Below are 20251 nucleotides of genomic sequence, written 5' to 3'. Positions count from 1 at the left end.
TTGAATACCATGTCTAAAACAAAGTTGGAGCCCTATTTCTTAGGGTTCCAGATCAGTATGACTCATCCTAATTGGAGTTTTCTAGTGGCAGATATGACTAAATGAGTAGTCTGGGGTCAAATAGTCACTTAGGTAATTTCCAGAATTCATATACTGACTTAACCTAGTAAATTGACCTAGTTTCCTTGGTTTCTAGGTTTTGGTCAAATCATCAATGTTGTAGATATATGTCTTGTGGAAATTGTGCCACTATGTTCATTGGATTTGGGTTTTTATAGATCAAGTTATGGTCATTTTTCCAAAACTGTTCGGGTGGGCTTATGTCCAGAAAATTCTGGACAGAATGGTTTAGGTCAGTTTGGTGTCCTGAATTCAGCTAACAATTTCATTTGGTTAGAAGCATTTCTGGGCTTGGTGTTCTCAATGAAAGTTTTAGTCCTATGTCTAATCTTTCCAATGGTATAAAGATCAAGTCATTTGGACCTACCTAGTGAGAGTTATGGCCAAATGAACACATGGTCATAACTCTGGGTTCATTGCATGGTCATCCAGATTGGGACAGTGTTTAGGTCAAGTTATGGATAGAATTTGGGAAAGGTTTCTTCATGAAAAATGGGGTATTTTGAGTCTATTTTCATCTCCAATTGGTGTCATACCAATTAGAGCCACACAATTATAGTTATAGCTTAAAGAATACACTGGACTCATAGGTCCAAATTTCCTACAAGAACATGCACTCTCAACATTCATTCTTCCTTACTCCCAAACTACAATTTATCATTCACAGTACTTCTAAATATCATCAATCAATCTCAATTTGGTCAATTTCAAACAATTTCACAAAATCCCCAAATAGTTAGGTGAAAACCCTAACTCAAGGTCTCAAAGTCAAGTATACTCAATCCATACAACTTTCAATACATAATAACTCATTAAACATCATCACTAAACTAGTTTTCATCCATAAAAAAACATCAAACTCCAATTAACCTATAGCTGCCGAAATTTAAAGTCCTGTGTATCCAAGGTTTTCTTTTCAATTCCATAAAAATTTGACTTAATTTAAGTGTTAATAACTATAATAGAAAAAAAAGAAAGTCATATAGTGCACTAATCTCTTTGTAGCTTAATTTCAAGCCAACAAAACTTCAAAATTTCTCATCTTTGTGGCTTCCTAGAGCTTCCTTGAGGTGTGGGATGACTTTTAATGAAAGAAGATATGAGTTTTGAAGTGAAATTACATGGGAAATTAGGTGAGAAATAAAGGAAAAAAAAAAACAATGGTCGCTTTTCTAGAGTGGTTCAGCCATGGAGTGGGAAAGGAGAAAGATGACCACTTTTGGTTAATTTTCATCTCTTTTAATCTTCTTTCTTATCTCTTCTAATTGGTTGTCAAGTTCTTATTGGTCATAATTTTTAATTTTGTATTTATGACATCATAATTGAATTTACATTTTTATTTCTTTTTCTTTTCCTTTTCTTTTCTCATTTTCCATACCATAATTCATGATTTAATTTATTTTATGTATTTTAATCCCTTCCATTTTAATTGACATTTAGGTCAAAATTCAACTATAGAGTTAAAATGACCAAAATGCCCCTTATTGAGTTTATCAGTTTATATTTGTTTGTACTAATTAATTAAATTTTCCTAAATTTTTTTTAGTATTTTTAATGTCATTTAGACCTCCGAAATCCTTCAATTTGGTTCCATGATTTGTCTTACTAGGTTTCTCTAGGGGTCTGGGATTGACAATTGACTCTGCAGTTGCTTCCCGTTAGGGTCACCCATCGCTATAACCTCGGCTCGTTTAACCGAGTTGCACTTCGTTTCTTTTATTTTTCCTTGATTTTTCTTGGTCTTAATTCAATCAATTTAGACCTCCTCACTCTAGTTTAAGTATAGTTCCAGACATCTTAGCTGTCCGAATAGGCGTTAGTCATTGGAACAATAGAATGTACGGACTACCTAAAGTGAGGGCGTTACACAATATGTAACAGCAGACTGAGCAATCACCTTCGTCAAAGAAAATATATTCTATAGGTTCGGAGTCCCCAAAGTCATCATAATGGGCAATGACACCCAGTTCACTAGCAATAAATTCAAAGAGCTATGGGCTAAATGGGAAATCGATCTTCATTTCACTTCAACCTATCACCCATAGACGAATGGAATAATCGAAGTCACAAACCGAACAATTCTCCATGGACTAAAGAGAAGATTAAGCAAAGTAAAAGGATCATATACCAAATGTTTATGGGCTTATAGAACTACACCAAGGTTAGCAACAAGGAAACTCCATTTTCACTTGCATATGGATCAGAAGCAGTAATCTCTACAAAAGTCAATGTCCCATCAACCCGAACAGAACACCCTAAGGAAGCCTCATAAGAAGAAGACTTATGATTTAACCTAGATACAGCAGAAGAACTAAGGGAGATAGCCTTTATTTGGAAGGCACAATACAGACAAAAGATGATTAGCATGTACAATAGGGAAGTCAAAAGCCGAGCATTCATGATTGGGGATTTAATTCTTAAAAAGGATGATATCACAGGCGATGTGGCCGAAGCAGCAAAGCTAGGATCTAGCTGGGTCAGACCTTTTGTCATTTCCAAAGTTATCCATTCGGGTTCTTACAAACTAGCAAAGACAAATGGGAGAGTATTGCCCTAAGCATGGAATATCTGTAATCTTCACAAATACTATCAACAAAATGGAATTTTACAGTATCTCTAAATCAAAGGGTGCTTAGCCCATCCATGGCGATAGTTTGCCAGGCTAAATATTTAAAGGTGCTTAGCCCATCTACTGCGATAGTCTACCAGGCTAAATATCTAAAGGGTGCTTAGCCCATCTACCATGATAGTCTACCAGGCTAAATAATCTAAAGGGTGCTTAGCCCATCCACAGTGATAGTCCACCAGACTAAATAATTTAAAGGATATTTAGTCCATCCACAGTGATAGTCCGCTAGGCTAAATATCTAAGGGTGCTTAGCCCATCCACGATGAAATGGTATATTAACTTTGTAATGGTTAATTAGTGACCATTTGAATGTGTGTGAGGAGGAACTGAAGTGAGTAAGGATATTGGAGTTGAGCTTATGCATGCTGCCCTTGGAGACCTGCAGGACTGGTTGTGAGTCCAGCAGGTTTGGGCAGCCATAAATGGAGTTTCATAGGTTCAATTGGTGCAAGCCAATTGGACATGAAACTAGACACATAATGGCACAACTTTGGTGGAGAAACCCTGCCTAGAAAATCAAACCAAGTTGACCTAAAAATTGCCCTAATCTGGGTGACTTGCATTCTGCCTGGGCAAAATGACCAAATAAACAGTGTTTATTCATTTGTTCATAACTTAGTGTAGAAAGGTCCAATTGACCTGAACTTTTATCAGCAGAAAGCTGAGACATAGACCTACAACTTTCATGAAGAATACAAATTCAAATTCTGACCAAAACCTAGTCAAATTGCCAACCAAACTTAGGTCACCAAATCTGGCAGAACCAAATTGCCCAGAAATTCAGGTACAGTCAATCCGCCGATTATGGTAAAATGACCATAACTTGAGCTACAAACTCCAAATAGAGTGATTCAAAAAGGAAATTAAAGAAGACACATAAAGGAACAACTTTGATGAAGAAAATTTTGTCAAATTTCCACTATAATAATGACCAATGGAACAGTAAACTTATGGTATAAAATCTGAAAATTTTGAATAACATGAAATAAGCTTTGAAATGGTATTGGCAACCAATACTAACAACTTTAGAATGCAAAATATGGTATCTTGGTAAACTTATGTTCAACAAATTTATTATGTATTTAAAAGTCAATAATTTGAGTGAATAGTAAGGTGAATAGTAATACAAAGACACAAAGTATAATAACTAAATTGGTAGAGAAAATTAAGGTATGAAATTTGGAATTCATGAAATATTCATGGATTACTTGGAATAGAAATAGTAATTTACCTAAATGACTTAATGAACATTTAAGTTATGTGAATATATAATTAAGATTCGTATTCTCATTATTAGTAGGTTTAATAAAACATGAGTGATATCACTTGAATATGAAATTAAATTAACCTAGATGGATTGTTGAGACTTATACTCCCAACACCAATGGAGTTCATAATATATTAGCAATACAACTTGAAGTATGAAATGTACTTTACATGAATAGATTGTTGAATAAATAAATGTGATAAAGGGATTTAGGTTCCCTTCAAGAGAGAAAAGAAAGATGTTTTGAATGTGAATGGTACATGAGATTAAATGAATGTGAATTGTAATTAGTATGAATATTACGATGAATGCATAAATTACCTAAAAATGTGAATTTGGAAATTATGTTTCCATTATAAACAAAATTAGAATGCTATAAAATATATAAACAAAAAATATAATGAAATGATGAAACATATAAACTCTTAATGGTACTATGTGCCCATGTATTGCCTAGACACGTGTGTTAGATTAGATAGATTGGCATGCCAATAGGGTATTATTTTAGCAGTACTGCGAAAGGCTTTATGCCTATATTCATGACTTTATGCCCGTACTCATGGCTTTATGCCTGTATTCATGGCTTTTATGCCCACACTCATGGCTTAATGCCCGATTATGTGTTATCATGGCTTTTTAGCCATACTGACTGCATACGTGGTTGACATTCTGCGTCCCATGGTATGATGGCCTGAGGCACCGTGGTGTCCAGTGCCAACGACCCATTATCCAGTTTAGTCAGTCTGTCATAGGTTACTTAGGCAGTCTAATTTATTAAAATAAGTTACGAATATTAGCAATTAAAAATGCTAGAAAGCAAATAAATGAGTATGAAGTTCTGAAATAAATTAGATTCGCATCAAAAATTTGTTTCTTAGAATGGTCTAAAGTAAATAAAATTAGTTCTAAAAAAAATTTAAATATTACGAAATGATTGTAAACAACTTACAAAGTATCAAGGAAGTGATAAAAAGACTAGTAGAAGAATTATAACTTAAATAACATTTCAAATGTTACTTTCATAAGAATATAAGTATAAGTATAAATTTTAGATTTAATCGTACATTATATAAATGATTATTGTAAACTTATGACAAAAGAGATTCTAGAGAGCAACATAAATGACGAAAGATATAATGTATGACAAATTTCATATGAACCCAGTAAAATTCTTGAGTATAGAAAATATGCTCTAATTATTTTTATTTGTATACATTATTTCTTGTTATATTATTACACCACTAAGCAGCAATTCTTAGCGCGATGGATTTGTTTCCTCGCGCAGGTACTGAAGATAAAGCCCAGTAGAAAAATTACTGGGATTTTTGGAGTCCAGATCTGCAAAGTGTCAAAGGTTATCTCCTCCTCAGCAATGCATGCAGATAGGGCTTACATTAAGCATATTATATATTATGTGTATGTTATTTATTTCTTATATTGTAATGTAAATTAGCAAATTGTAATTAATTTGTATATCATGTAAATTAAGGATTTATATAATTAGTTGCAAATTATGTAAATTAATGCAAATTTGAGAATTTTGCTATAAGAATAGAGTATGAATGAATTTGTACAAATGAGTATAGATTTGAATTACATAATGATTTTTGAAATGATGATATGAGTATGGATGAGATTATTGTTGGAAATTATTGTTGAAATTTTCAAACAGGTGAATAGTGAAATACGCCAAATGGTAACAGAAACAGGGAAACTCTGCTGGTTTCTCTCTAGAAAAATAATTGATATTAAAAATATAACGAGATCAAATTATTAAAATAATAAAGTAAGACAAGATAGGGTACTCCGACACCAAGTGTGACACACTTTGCTCGGCTACACTGTAGTCAGATTAGGAGTGTTACATTTATTAGTATCAGAGCACGATTTAGGTATTCCTAGGCATAGATAGATAGAATGAGATAGTGTGCATAACATGCATTGCATTCATATGAGTTGAGGTGACACTAATGCAGATCTGTTTTCTTGGTTATTTAAGGTTAAGGTATGGACTCAGAATCGCAGAGGGCAGTAGAAGAAGAAGTAGTAAGCCGTATCCCGACTTGGAGTGATATTGGAAATCGGGGAGATCCTGCTCCACCAATGCAAGAGGTGCCTATACAATCCCAACAGGCCTTGTTTGAGCAGATGACTGAATTCTTTCGACAGATGACTGGGGTTATTCGACCACCGCCTCAGCGGAAATCACCTCTAGGAAAAATTAGGAAGTATGGAGCTGTAGATTTCAATGGTAGAAAGGAAGACGATTCTTCAGCAGCTGAGAATTGGTTAAAAAGGACTAAAAGAGTCATGCAGCAGCTCCTTTGCACACCAGAACAGAGTTTGGAGTGTGCAGTTTCATTGTTACAAGAAGCTGCATATCAGTGGTGGGATGTTGTAACCAAGGTAGTGTCACCAGCCAACATAACTTGGGAATTCTTTCTAATAGAGTTCAGAAAGAAATATATTAGCTGTGTTCATGAAGAGGAACAGAAGAGGAGTAGTGATCAGCAAAAGAGGAAATTTGGACAGTCTAGTAATAAGAGGCCGAGAGAACAGTTAAGTCAGACATCTGATCAAAGTAGGAGATCTAGACCCAGGCCTATACCTAGAAGAGATCAACCAGAAACACTAGTAGTGAGTGTGTCAAGACTAGTAAGAAAATGTGACCATTGTAACAAGTGGCATAAAGGTGAATGTAGGGGATTGACTGGAGCCTGTTATAGATGTGGGGCCATAAACCAACGTCTAAAAGATTGTCCTAAGAGGAATTTACCACGGACCCAAACAGAGGTTGTGGAAGGACCAAGTACAACAGTAACACCACTTCGAAATGTCACCCAAGTCGGAGAGGAGCAAGAAGCCCCAAATGTGAATTTGAGGTAAAGTATCCTTCCCTTATGATATGCCTAAGTGTATAATGATAGATTTGAAAAGACTAAATAGTACCATATATATATAAAATAAGTAGACAGAGGGAGCAATAGAAAGGTAAAGGAATTATCTCAGATACCTACACCCAGTAAATTTCGAGGATGAAATTTTTGTTAGAGGGGAAGATTTATAACACCATCACCGAAACACATTTTACTGTTCCGGTGACCGGTGTCGGTCTGGACAACTAGAACGTCTGGAAAAATATTTAGACTAGAGTGAGGAGTCATAAATAACTCAAATAAGTGTAAGAAAAATTAAGAAAAAATTTTAGAAATAAAATACAACCAAGTTAAATGAGCCGGGGCCCTAGCGATGGATAACCTAGTAGGAAGTTATGGTTCTCGCAACTAGGAGCCCTAAACTAGGGAGAAAATTCATAAAATAATTTTTGAGACTTCAGAGAAGAGTCATTGAGGTTTCTATGGCATTAGAATGCTAAGAAAAGGTTTAGAAAAATTTTTCAATTGGTACAGACAATTTTAGTCTGTTAAGCCAAACGGAGGGCATTTTGGTCATTTCGTCTTCAAAGATGATTTTTGGCCAACTTGTCCGGTTAAGTAAATAATTATTATGATCTAAAATATGAATAAATATTGCTAAAAATTGAATTAAAAATGAGTAGAGAAAAGAAGAAAAGAAAATAAAAGAAAATACCTAATTATGACATCATATGATGTCATTAAGAACTTATCCACCAATCACCATTCAACAAGCTTACATAAAACCATTAAAAAGAAATAAAATTGACAAAACAAATCTGTTGTCTTCCTCATTGCTTCAGCTGGCCGAACCCATTCTTTTCTCTCTTCCTCCATTAGTTCTTCATTCAAGCTCCATTCTCCCACTCAATTCTACCATAAAACCTCTAGTCTTCTTCACAAAAACTTGATTTTACCTCTTGGGAAAGTGTTTGGAAGCCAAGAAAAGCCAAGAAAGTGAAGGAATTGCTTGGGAAAATTTTGCTCAAAAAGGTTTAGTGCCTATACTTACTTCCCTCTCTTTTTAATCTTTGTTAGGAAGACTAATTAAATGAGAGTTTATTGAAAAATTGAACAAAACAATTATATTGAAGTGTGTATGAAAATTTGCAGCCATGGGAGAAGGATGAGATTTGTTGATTTGTATGACTTGAATTGTTTAGAAGTAGTTTGTGATGAGAAAACTTGAGTTATGTGTGTTGGATGTGTTGGATGGCATGATAGCATGAAATGGACACTTGGAAATTAGGGTTTGTGAAAAAAATTAGGGTTTTCTCATGAAATGGTATATTAACCTTGTAATAGTCAATTAGTGACCATTTTAATGTGTGTGAGGAGGAATTGAAGTGAGTAAGGATGTTGGAGTTGAGCTTAGGCATGCTGCCCTTGGTGACCTACAGGACTAGTTGTGAGTCCAGCAGGTTTGGGCAGCCATAAATGGAGTTGCATAGGTTCAATTGATGCAAGCCAATTGGACATGAAACTAGACACATAATGGCACAACTTTGGTGAAGAAACCCTGCCCAGAAAATCAAACCAAGTTGACCTAAAAATTGCCCTAATTTGGATGACTTGCATTCTGCCTGGGCAAAATGACCAAATAAACAATGTTTATTCATTTGGTTATAACTTAGTGTAGAAAGGTCCAATTGACCTGAAATTTTATCAGCAGAAAGCTGAGACATAGACCTACAACTTTCATGAAGAATACAAATCCAAATTCTGACCACAACCTAGTCAAATTGCCAACCAAACTTAGGTTACCAAATCTGGCAGAACCAAATTGCCCAGAAATTCTGGGTACAGGTCAATCTGGCCAGTTATGGTAAAATGACCATAACTTGAGCTACAAACTCCAAATGGAGTGATTCAAAAAGGAAATTAAAGAAGACACATAAAGAAACAACTTTGATGAAGAAAATTTTGCCAAATTTCCACTGCAACAATGACAAATAGAACAGTAAACTTAGGGTATAAAATCTGAAAATTTTGAATAACATGAAATAAGCTTTGAAATGGTATTGACAACCAATACCAACAACTTTAGAATGCAAAATGTGGTATCTTGGTAAACTTATGTTCAACAAATTTATTATGTATTAAAAAGTCAATAATTTGAGTGAATAGTAAGGTGAATAGTAATACAAAGACACAAAGTGTAATAACTAAATTGGTAGAGAAAATTAAGGTATGAAATTTGGAATCCATGAAATGTTCATGGATTACTTGGAATAGAAATAGTAATTTACCTAAATGACTTAATGAACATTTAAGTTATGTGAATATATAATTAAGATTTGTATTCCCATTACTAGTAGGTTTAATAAGACATGAGTGATACCACTTGAATATGAAATTAAATTAACCTAGATGGATTGTTGAGACTTATACTCCCAACACCAATGGAGTTCATAATATATTAGCAATACAACTTAAAGTATGAAATGTACTTTACATGAATAGATTGTTGAATGAATAAATGTGATAAAAGTGTAATTTGGGATTTAGGTTCCCATCAAGAGAGAAAGGAAAGATGCTTTGAATGTGAATGGTACATGAGATTAAATGAATGTGAATTGTAATTAGTATGAATATTACAATGAATGCATAAATTACCTAGAAATGTGAATTTGGAAATTATGTTTCCATTATAAACAAAATTAGAATGCTATAAAATATATAAACGAAAAATATAATGAAATGATGAAACATATAAACTCTTAATGGTACTATGTGCCCATGTATTGCCTAGACACGTGTGTCAGATTGGATAGATTGGCATGCCAATAGGATATTGTTTTAGCAGTACTGCGAAAGGCTTTATGCCTATATTCATGGCTTTATGCCCGTACTCATGGTTTTATGCCCGTATTCATGGCTTTTACGCCCGCACTCATGGCTTAATGCCTGATTATGTGTTATCATGGCTTTTTAGCCATGCTGACTGCATATGTGGTTGACGTTTTGCGTCCCATGATATGACGGCCCAAGGCACCGCGGTGTCCAGTGCCAACGATCCGTTATCCAGTTTAGTCAGCCTGTCATAGGTTACTTGGGCAGTCTAATTTATTAAAATAAGTTACGAATATTAGCAATTAAAAATGCTAGAAAGCAGATAAATGAGTATAAAGTTCTGAAATAAATTAGATTCACATCAAAATTTTGTTTCTTAGAATGGTCTAAAGTAAATGAAATTAGTTCTAAAAAAAAATTTAAATATTACGAAATGATTGTAAACAACTTAGAAAGTATCAAGGAAGTGATAAAAAGACTAGTAGAAGAATTATAACTTAAATAACATTTCAAATGTTACTTTCATAAGAATATAAGTATAAGTATAAATTTTAGATTTAATCGTACATTATATAAATGATTATTGTAAACTTATGACAAAAGAGATTCTAGAGAGCAACATAAATGAAGAAAGATATAATGTATGACAAATTTCATATGAACACAGTAAAATTCTTGAGTATAGAAAATATGCTCTAATTATTTTTATTTGTATACATTATTTCTTGTTATATTATTGCACCACTAAGCAGCAATGCTTAACGCGATGGATTTGTTTCCTCGCGTAGGTATTGAGGATAAAACCCAGTAGACAAATTACTGGGATTTTTGGAGTCCAGATCTGTAAAGTGTCAAAGGTTATCTCCTCCTCAGCAATGCATGCAGATAGGGCTCACATTAAGCATATTATGTATTATGTGTATGTTATTTATTTCTTATATTGTAATGTAAATTAACAAATTATTATTAATTTGTATATCATGTAAATTAAGGATTTATGTAATTAGTTGCAAATTATGTAAATTAATGCAAATTTGAGAATTTTGCTATAAGAATAGAGTATGAATGAATTTGTACAAATGAGTATGGATTTTAATTACATAATGATTTTTGAAATGATGGTATGAGTGTGGACGAGATTATTATTGGAAATTAATGTTGAAATTTTCAAACAGGTGAATAGTGAAATGCTCCAAATGGTAATAGAAATAGGGGAAACTCTATTGGTTTCTCTCTGGAAAAATAATTGATATTAAAAATATAACGAGATCGAATTATTAAAATAATAAAGTAAGACAAGATAGGGTGCTCCGGCACCGAGTGTGACACACTTCGCTCGGCTACACTGTAGTCGAGTTAGGGGTGTTACAACACTTCTAGAGCTCAGCAACGATGTCATCCTGGGCCTTAACATAGATCTTTGCTAGTCAATCTTCGGTGGTAGCCAACTCGGCCTCTTTCTCCTCTAGCTTCTTTGTCAGCTTAGTGGTTGTATCTTAAGTAGACTAGAGCTCACCCTCTTATCTCAAAACTTCCTCCTTTAACTCTTACAGTTTGATCTCCCGATCCCTGATATCAAAAGCAGATATTGAGTTTACCAGAAGACCAATCTTCATCTCCTGCTTCCCGATAAAGCCACAAAGAGCCTTGTTCCTTTCCCATAGGATCTGTGAGCAAGCAAGCTACTCAAGCTAAAGGGACACGGACTGCAGAGAAAGATCTCTATCGTCATCCTAGTTGAGGCGAGCTCGGTCCGCTAGAAATGTGTATTTCTTCCCAAACAATTTGGCTAACTCAACATTATCAATGACGATCTGAACAACCCACCACTATTCAATTGTCTAGGGAGCAGAAGGAGGAGGAGGGGGAGCTACCTCTTCAGTTGGCCTTGGCTCCTCAACAGGAACAACCCTTTCTGCATCAATAACCGATAGAAGGGATGCAACCCTCACCCATTTCACCACAAGTGGGGTAGTCTGATCAACAGTAGCCCTTCAGGCCTTCTTTTTTCACCGGATCAACTCCTCTACATTCTTAGCTCGTCTTGCCATCTCTATAAGAATAAAAGAATCTCAATAAGTAACAAATATCAAGAGAAAGGTTTTAAGTTTTTACCCTTGACTGGAATGCTATTGTAGTGCTCAACTGCTACTGGATCATCGGTTATATAAACTGATTCCCACTAATGAGCTTAAATCTCAATCAATGCTTTGATTGACATTTTATCCTGGCAGGCAATAGATTTTATTTCTTGGAGAACCGCTTTCTCTTTAATGTCCAGCCTCACTTTCTCCGGTCTTTTATCAGCAAAACAATTCCAGCTTGTCTAGACGCTTTCCCAATGCTTGTCCACCGTGTCTTCCATAAAGAAAATTTGTCTTTCTATTTTTTTCAGTAAAGAAGAAAGACAAAAAAAAATAAACCAATGCCCTTCTTGGCATGAAAATGCCAATACTCTTCATTGTCATGGGAATTAAGTTGAAAGAAGGCCGAAAAAAATCCGAGCAGAAGCATGAAGGCGTTTTCTTTAGCACAAATCCCTAAAGGCAAATAACAATCTCCATGAATTAGGATGCATCTAGGGGATAGAAAGGCGATAATATCAAAATCTCAACATCCAGAGGATTTAACAGCAACCTTAACCCAGATTTAGCTGCTCCTCATAAACAGCCACCCGAATGGGCCGTAAGAAAGCACTATCCGCCTGCCCTCGCGATCTTGCAAGAGAGAAAAGAAATCTGCTTGTGCTAATACCATATGATTTGCTAAGGTCAAGAAAATCCCACCCGTGAAGAACAGAAACAATCTCACTCATGCATGCAAGAAAGTTTGAACCAGAAGTACCTGCTATGATGTTCCGAGCAACAGTTACTTGTGTAGCCCTTACAAGCTCAACAGCATCGGTCCAAGGATTAAAAGGTCTCACCATCTCCTCACCTCCTGCAGTAACCTTGGCTCGCCGGCTGGAATTGGAAAATAGTTCCCTCGTATTGGAATCTTCACTAAAAGCAACTACTTGTGATGATATAGTAGCGCTAGAACATCCTCACTTATTTTCAATAAAAAGGGAAGAAAAAAAAAGGTAAAATCAAGAATTTACCTTAGAAGTGAATTGAAAACAACCACAAAACTTCGCAGAAGGAAAAAGAAGTAGTTGGAATCTTCAAAGAGCAAAGAGAAAGTAAAGAAACAAGAGAGAAAAAGAAAAGATGTGGCTTATATAGGAAAAGCAAAATAATTTTCAGGTTTGAAAAAGTGAACTACCAATTTAAGCCTCCAAAAATGTGTTTACATTTTCAAGTGAAATTAATGACAAGACAGCATATCATTGCGAAGCATGTAACAATTGTCCTTGAGCCTCATAGTGATAAATACAACAGAACATGTGACCACCAAACATCATACTAAAAAGTAACTGAACGAGTACAATATCTGAACCTCAAGATTTGTTAAGACCTAAGGGGAGGACTAATGGTACTACCTTAGCAAAACACGAACATTTAGTCAAATTATCGAGTCAAATCATCCAATGTGGTAATAGACAGCCAAACTCTTGAAAGGTGAATATCCATCATTGTGGTCAAACACTTGAGTCAAAACCAAGTAAAAGACTGCTTAACCAAACCAGACAGAACAGCAACAAGATAGCTCGCCTAATTGACCAAGCAAAACTCATACCAAGAAGAAACCACATTAAAAGAGGAAAGTCGTATTATCAGGAGGTAATCTTGGATATTAATCTAAGATTATCTCTGCAATCAAGACAACGACTATTTTTCCATAGCCTATAAATATCAGAGAAAAATCAAAAATAAGGTACGCATAATTATGTTGTCTGAAATCAATTCCAATTCTCTTTCATTCTTGAAAATCTTATTCGCTCATTTGCAGCTAGCTAACTTGGATGTTGGAGTGGTTGGCTTTAGGGCCATCCATCTCACCCTCTCTTTATTTGCAGATCTACACAGCGTTGGGATAGGACCCCGAAAACTTATGGCAGCATCAATTATACTTTGATTTAAAAATTTAAAAATTTTAATTTTACTTTAATACTTGTATGATTATATTATAAAAACAATTCAATCCCTTATCTTATACTTTTCATTGACAGTATTTGTGAAAAAATATATTTAATTTTTTTTATTTTAATTATATATTTTTGGAAAATAAAAGGTTAACATATTGTTTTGTTTTCACTTTTCACCATATATCTTGGCATAAAATTTCTTTCGGGGTTCATTTACATAATAAATAAAAATTTAAATAAATGGATATTTGAGTGAATACTTTTTTTAATTTTTTTTAATGAAGGTTTTTTTTTTTTAAATAAATATGAGTTTTGATGTATTTACTTTTAAAAAAATCATTAAGCTTATTAAACTAACTGCCTATTTTCCGATTGAGATGTACAGCTCCACGAGTCTGCGTGTCTATATAGATCTTCTTCATATATTAACGAAAATGTGCAAATACTTTATTCGAATTAGACGCAAACCCTTTCTTAGAAAACTTAGCAAAACGGATACAAATTAACTTAGGTCAGTAGACTTAGTCCACAACACTCAATCTACAATCATAGTGTTAAGTGAAAAGCCATCGTTAATCTTATTTAATAAGTTTAAGTAAAAAAAAAAAAAAAAATGAATGCATAGATAAATTGATAACACACTTAATAAAAAAAAATATTGTGTTTTCTACATCTGCATACATTTGTAAGGAGATGAAAATTTAAGGTATTTTTACTGATGGAGCAATTAAATGTAGATATCCAACTCACCAAAAGATCAATGCCAGAGGAATATCCTTTACTACCTAAATCAATCCCTTAAAGACATAGTCCTACTTATTACATTAATACTTATTTAATTAATTAATAGTATATATTTTTAGTGTCAAATAATGCTTTAAAATATTTTAATAATTTATTTTTAATTTATTAGGTTTTCAATTTTTAAGTAAATTAATTGAAATTATTTAAAAGCAAAATTTAACTTATAATAATTTAAATTTTCTTTTAAATATATTGATTGAAATAGCTAAAATTATCGAAAATTATATAATTTTATTTTTTAAATTTACAATGGAACATTTTGATATTTTAGTTAAAATAAAACAAAATGAAATTGATAATTATGATTTGATTTTAGTGTCAAACTATTATTAATGATAACAAAAATTCAAATCTACCTTTTATATATATATATAAGCAAATGAAGAGTGAAATCTCATCCATTGATCTTTTGATCAAATGGGATTACATAAATATGCAATAAAATAAATAAATAAATGTAAAATAAAGAGGAGAGGAGAGAAGAGAAACGTTTCAAATGAAATTCCCTCCTACCCACGCAAACGCAATTGTCCATTTGTCCTATTTAAGTCAAATATTTCATTTTCGGTCGGCTCCACTCTTTCCTTTTGTTTTACTCCTCTATCTATGCTTGCCTTTCAAAACAAACACAATAATAATTAACTCCATTATCAAACTCATAATATAAATTTACTTTATTTTATATTGTTTAATTTTTTGTATGTATCGATAAGATATCTTTTTAAAATTTAAAATTCAAAATTCAACACAAATCTATAATTCCATTTAATCCTAAAAATTTTCAAAAACACTGTCAAAATTAAAATTGTGCAAACATGTGACAATTAAAACCCACACGTTCGCTATTAATTTGTCTAATTGAAATACACATGTATATTTTTTTTCTCTTTCCTTCTTCCACGTGTGAACTCTTTAGGGTGGCAATAGCCGGTCTCTCTCTATCTTGTGTAGAGAGAGAATTTTTTCTGAAACTTTTTTCCTTTTCTCCTTTAGGCTCGTCCCCCGTCTTTGTCGCTCTTCGGTCTTCCCCTGCCCCTTCGAGCAGGGAGGACTTCCCTTCCCCTTAACCCGGCCATGGCTTCCCTCCCCACCTTTGGTGTTAGGATGTATATATTGTTTTGGTTCTCTTGAGCAGCTTGGTTTTCATGCAGAGGGATGTTTTGTGCTGCTCGGTGTTGCATTGCTTTTTTTGTTGTTCTTCCTGGTTATGCTTTGCAGGTTTTATGGAAGAGAGGCATCAGTTGTTGCTGAGGGGGTGAGGAATTGCTCAGTGTAGAGACTCGTATCTTGTTAGGTCCTTTGTGGGCTCGTAAGACACGAGTGAGTCGCCAAGATGTCTGCCACCTCTTCCTCCACCAGTTCTTATGATGCCCTTGAATTTCTCTACTTTGTCTCGGCTTGGGATTTGATTAATCTACTTGGAACAGTGAAGCTTCAATAGATGTCTTGGTTTAAGCCTCTCTTTGGTTAAGTCATGTATAATGACTATTGTTGGGAGGCCCTTGATTCTTTACCTTTTATGTAAAACGTTTTCGACGACTCCAGTGGTAGTTGGACTTTAGTTGGATGGGCTTAGTTACTTACTTTTCTCTGTATACAGACTTTTATCTTGTATTTGACCCCATGCTTTTTTAATCAATAAAAATTTATTATTAAAAAATAAAGAAAATAATATTTTAATTTTTTTCTTTAAAAGTAGATCATTTAATTTTAAACTTACTTAATAATTCATAGAATGTAAGGGGTCTATTTAATTTTCTTTTAATATTTATTTAGCAATATAAATAAATAATATAATAACTAAATTTCAAATAAAATTAAATTTTTGAAATTTTTTGTCTTTATCAGTCGTCACACCGATCGTGTCTGAAAATCTTGAGGAAAATAGAATAATAACACGAATGGATTGCAACCGCTCGTGTGCCAGATAGTCAGAAGGATGATGTTGGGACCCACTAAAGAGTACGAAATTAAAATTTTCTGCTTTAATAAAGGTGTGGGCCAGGCCCTAAAACATTTATTTATATCATACTAATTAAATATTTAAAAAAATAATAATTATTATAAATAAAATAAAAGGGCGGTCCAAAATTTTCCTGATTTCTTTGCGATAATTCCGCTGTTTTCTATTTGTAATACATTTTTTTTTAATTTTTAATCAATGTAAATTGTGTGATAAAGTTGCATTTTGCTTTTATTTATGAAGATGATATACTACTTGCATTATTTTAAAAAAAAATTATAATTTAATAATTTTATCTTATATTATATTTTAATTTTTAAAAATTAATTATTTAATTTATAAATTTTATATTATATCAACTTTAACCTCTTATAATTTTAATATATAAAATAATTTAATCTTTCTATCAATAAAAAAAATTATTATAAACATTAAAATTTTAGTAACTAAATTATTTTATATATTAAAATTATTATATATTATAATTAAATAGACTAAATAATTAATTTTTTAAAGTTTAAGAACTAAAATATAATATAGTATAAAATTCAGATACTAAATAATTAATTTTTTAATATCTAAAAACTAAAGTATAACACAAGATAAAATCTATAAACCAAATTATAAATTTCTCTATTTTTATTATCACGATTTCTCCTATTTTTAATTATATTAAGTGATATAATATTTTTTTAAGCATAAATTATAAATAATATGATATTTTGTGAAGATTATTAAAATTTATATTATGGATAAATATAAATTTACAATGCAGTAATATTTTGATAAGTAAATTTAAAATAAATTATCTAAAATAATAGTAATTATCTTAATTAAAAATATTTAATTGTATTACACATTTTCACTCAATAATAACTTAACATTATTGGATTTAATAATCTTTTATTAGTATGATTTGATAATAGAAGATTTATAGCTAATCAAAGGTAATTTAGTCGGTCTTCTTACACCTCAAAAATGTAAAGAATAGAGAGTAATCGAGTTTGAACATTTTTATTTAACTCTTCTAAGATTATTCATTTTTAATGACATTTTTTTTTAATTCTTCCTTGGAATTTAACATTTCTTTAAGCTTTCCTAAATTTATGTAGACATTACTTAAGACTCAAGTCACATTTTTGTTGTGAATAATTTTTTATTACATAAAAGGTAGTTGTATATCTACCTTGTTTTTGTTGGTGAAATTATAATAAATTAAAAATAATAATTGAAATATATAATAAAGAAATTAAGAGATTAATCAAAATAGACGTGTATATATTGATTCAAATCCTTTACGGTAGGCAAAGTCCATACATCGATGCAATAAATTTTCTTTGTTAACTTGTCCACTTTAAGATATAACAATGTGATTCAAACCAACTTTGCAGTAGTGCTTGAATCCAAAGCTCATCTTCTGTGAGTATAAGATGATGGATTCAAGAATTGGATTTGTGGAAAACATTGGATGATTAGCTAAATGCCACTTCGATGTTTAAATCAATAGCGATAACTAAAATTATAAATAAATATGATTAATTAGATTCATGTATATACCTAAATGATATTTATATAGGTTTTAGTGAATATTATTGTTGTTAGGAGTAAAAGTTTATAATTGAGTGGGATTGAAAATCTATATCATCTAAGAGTCCTATAAGTATTGAAATCGTAACTGTAGCGATTATCTCGATATCTCATCTTATTAGATAATTTGAGTATCATGAAATATATTTGAGTTAATGACTTTTAAAATCAAATGTGAAAGTGAATGTCTAAATAACTCATAGTAATTTGAATCAGCGATTATTACCTATTATTCGATTATTCGTTACTCATCAAATATTATTTTCAGTAACTCTAATATCAATTGTATAAAAAATAAAATATATATACACATATATTAAAATCGTAAGTTAATCATTTATTAAAACTTTATAAATAAAGTAATTTAAATTATTTTAATACATATATGAAATTAATTATACTAATTAATATTAAATGTTACGACAGTTTTAATAATCTATAATATTTATAAATTATTGGTGTGAATCGATGGTGTGAATGTGGTGAATTGGAATGCATGAAAAGAGGGAAGTTTGTCATTGTCTAGAGAAGAGAACAAAGTGGGAATCTAGACAGAACAGGATGCGCTCGTGTGTTCTGACAAATGACAAAAATAAAGCCCACTCACTGCTCATGACTCACTGACCAACTTTTTATAATAAGTGGAGAAGTTTATTACTTATTTTCTAGATTTTAACCAAATTTAATTGTTTAATTTACTTATTTTTTAAAAATATACTACTTTCGTACGTTATTTATAATTTTTTATTATAATTAAAAAAATAATTAAATTATTTAAATTATAATAAAATATTTTTTAATTTTATTAAATTATTTCTTATCTTAATTAAGAGAAGAAAGGAGAGACATTGATTCTATAACTATTAAAATGATACTCAAAAGTGAGTAACGAATAATTGAGTAATGTGCACCTAATCTGTTAACATGATTCAAGTAACTATAAGATACTCATATAAGATACTCAAACACTTCGATAAAGAGTTACTTACCCAAATATATATCTGATACTCAAATCACGTTAAAAGATAAATATTCTAAAATAATCACTATAATTAGAATCTTATCTTTATAAGTACCCTTAGATAAAATATTTTTCTATTCCCACACTTAATCACAAACTCCTAATTCTAATAAGAATTTACATTAAAACAAATTTAGGTATAAATACTGATCTATCTAATTGATCCTATTTATTTACAGTATAATTATATTACTGACCTAAGTATTGAAGTAGTGATTAATTAAACCATCTAGTATACTGTGAATAGCATTAATATGAGTTTTAAGAAATTGTATAAATAATTATTGTGTTTGGTATAAATAATAATAAAATAAAAAAAATTATTACTCTTTGATCCTCTTAAAATGATAAACAAAATAAGTTCAAAAAGACAGATAAAAGTGGATAGAGTAATACTATATAATTTTCTTATTTTTAGTTTGTCAGTTACTTAGCTCATTCTATTAATATTTCTGTTAATTAAGTTAATAAAATAAAAAAAGAATAATTTTATTATTTAAATTATAAAATTAAATAATTATAAATTTAAAATTATAGAAATAAATAATTATATTTTTTAAATTATAAAAAATAATAATTGAATTGAGAGAAAAAAGTTTTCTTTAAAATAACTTCATGTTAACATATTAGGCAGTTTACGAATTAAAAATAAAAAAGATAAATAATATATTTTTCAAAATAAAAATATTAAATAATTAATTTCGCTGCCCCTCGTCCCGCGCCCTGCGGCTTTGCTTCCCCCCTTCAAAGTTTGTCTGTCCATTGATTTTTTTACTTCTTCCAAAAAAATTTATTTTTTTATTAAAAAAAATAATTGAATGTACGTGGGACTGACCTTTATTTAAATGCACATACTTCTAGTGTAAGGATAAGTATCTTTTTGGTTGATTAATCTATCTTCTTACATGAATTTATTAACATTATCTCTTACATCCATCATCTATTTAAAAATTATCTTTTAAATATTAATTATGAAAATAAAATCTAAATTAATAAATTAAAGAATAAATTTACTTAATATTAAATTTTTAATATAATTAATTTTGATTGAAATTTAAATTTAAAATTTCATAATTCTAAAAATTATTTTAAAATTATTAAATTAAAGTTATTGATTATTTATTT

The sequence above is a fragment of the Hevea brasiliensis genome, chromosome 2 (genome assembly GCF_030052815.1).
Source record: "Hevea brasiliensis isolate MT/VB/25A 57/8 chromosome 2, ASM3005281v1, whole genome shotgun sequence".
Taxonomy (NCBI): domain Eukaryota; kingdom Viridiplantae; phylum Streptophyta; class Magnoliopsida; order Malpighiales; family Euphorbiaceae; genus Hevea; species Hevea brasiliensis.
Note: the sequence above shows the minus strand (reverse complement) of the source record.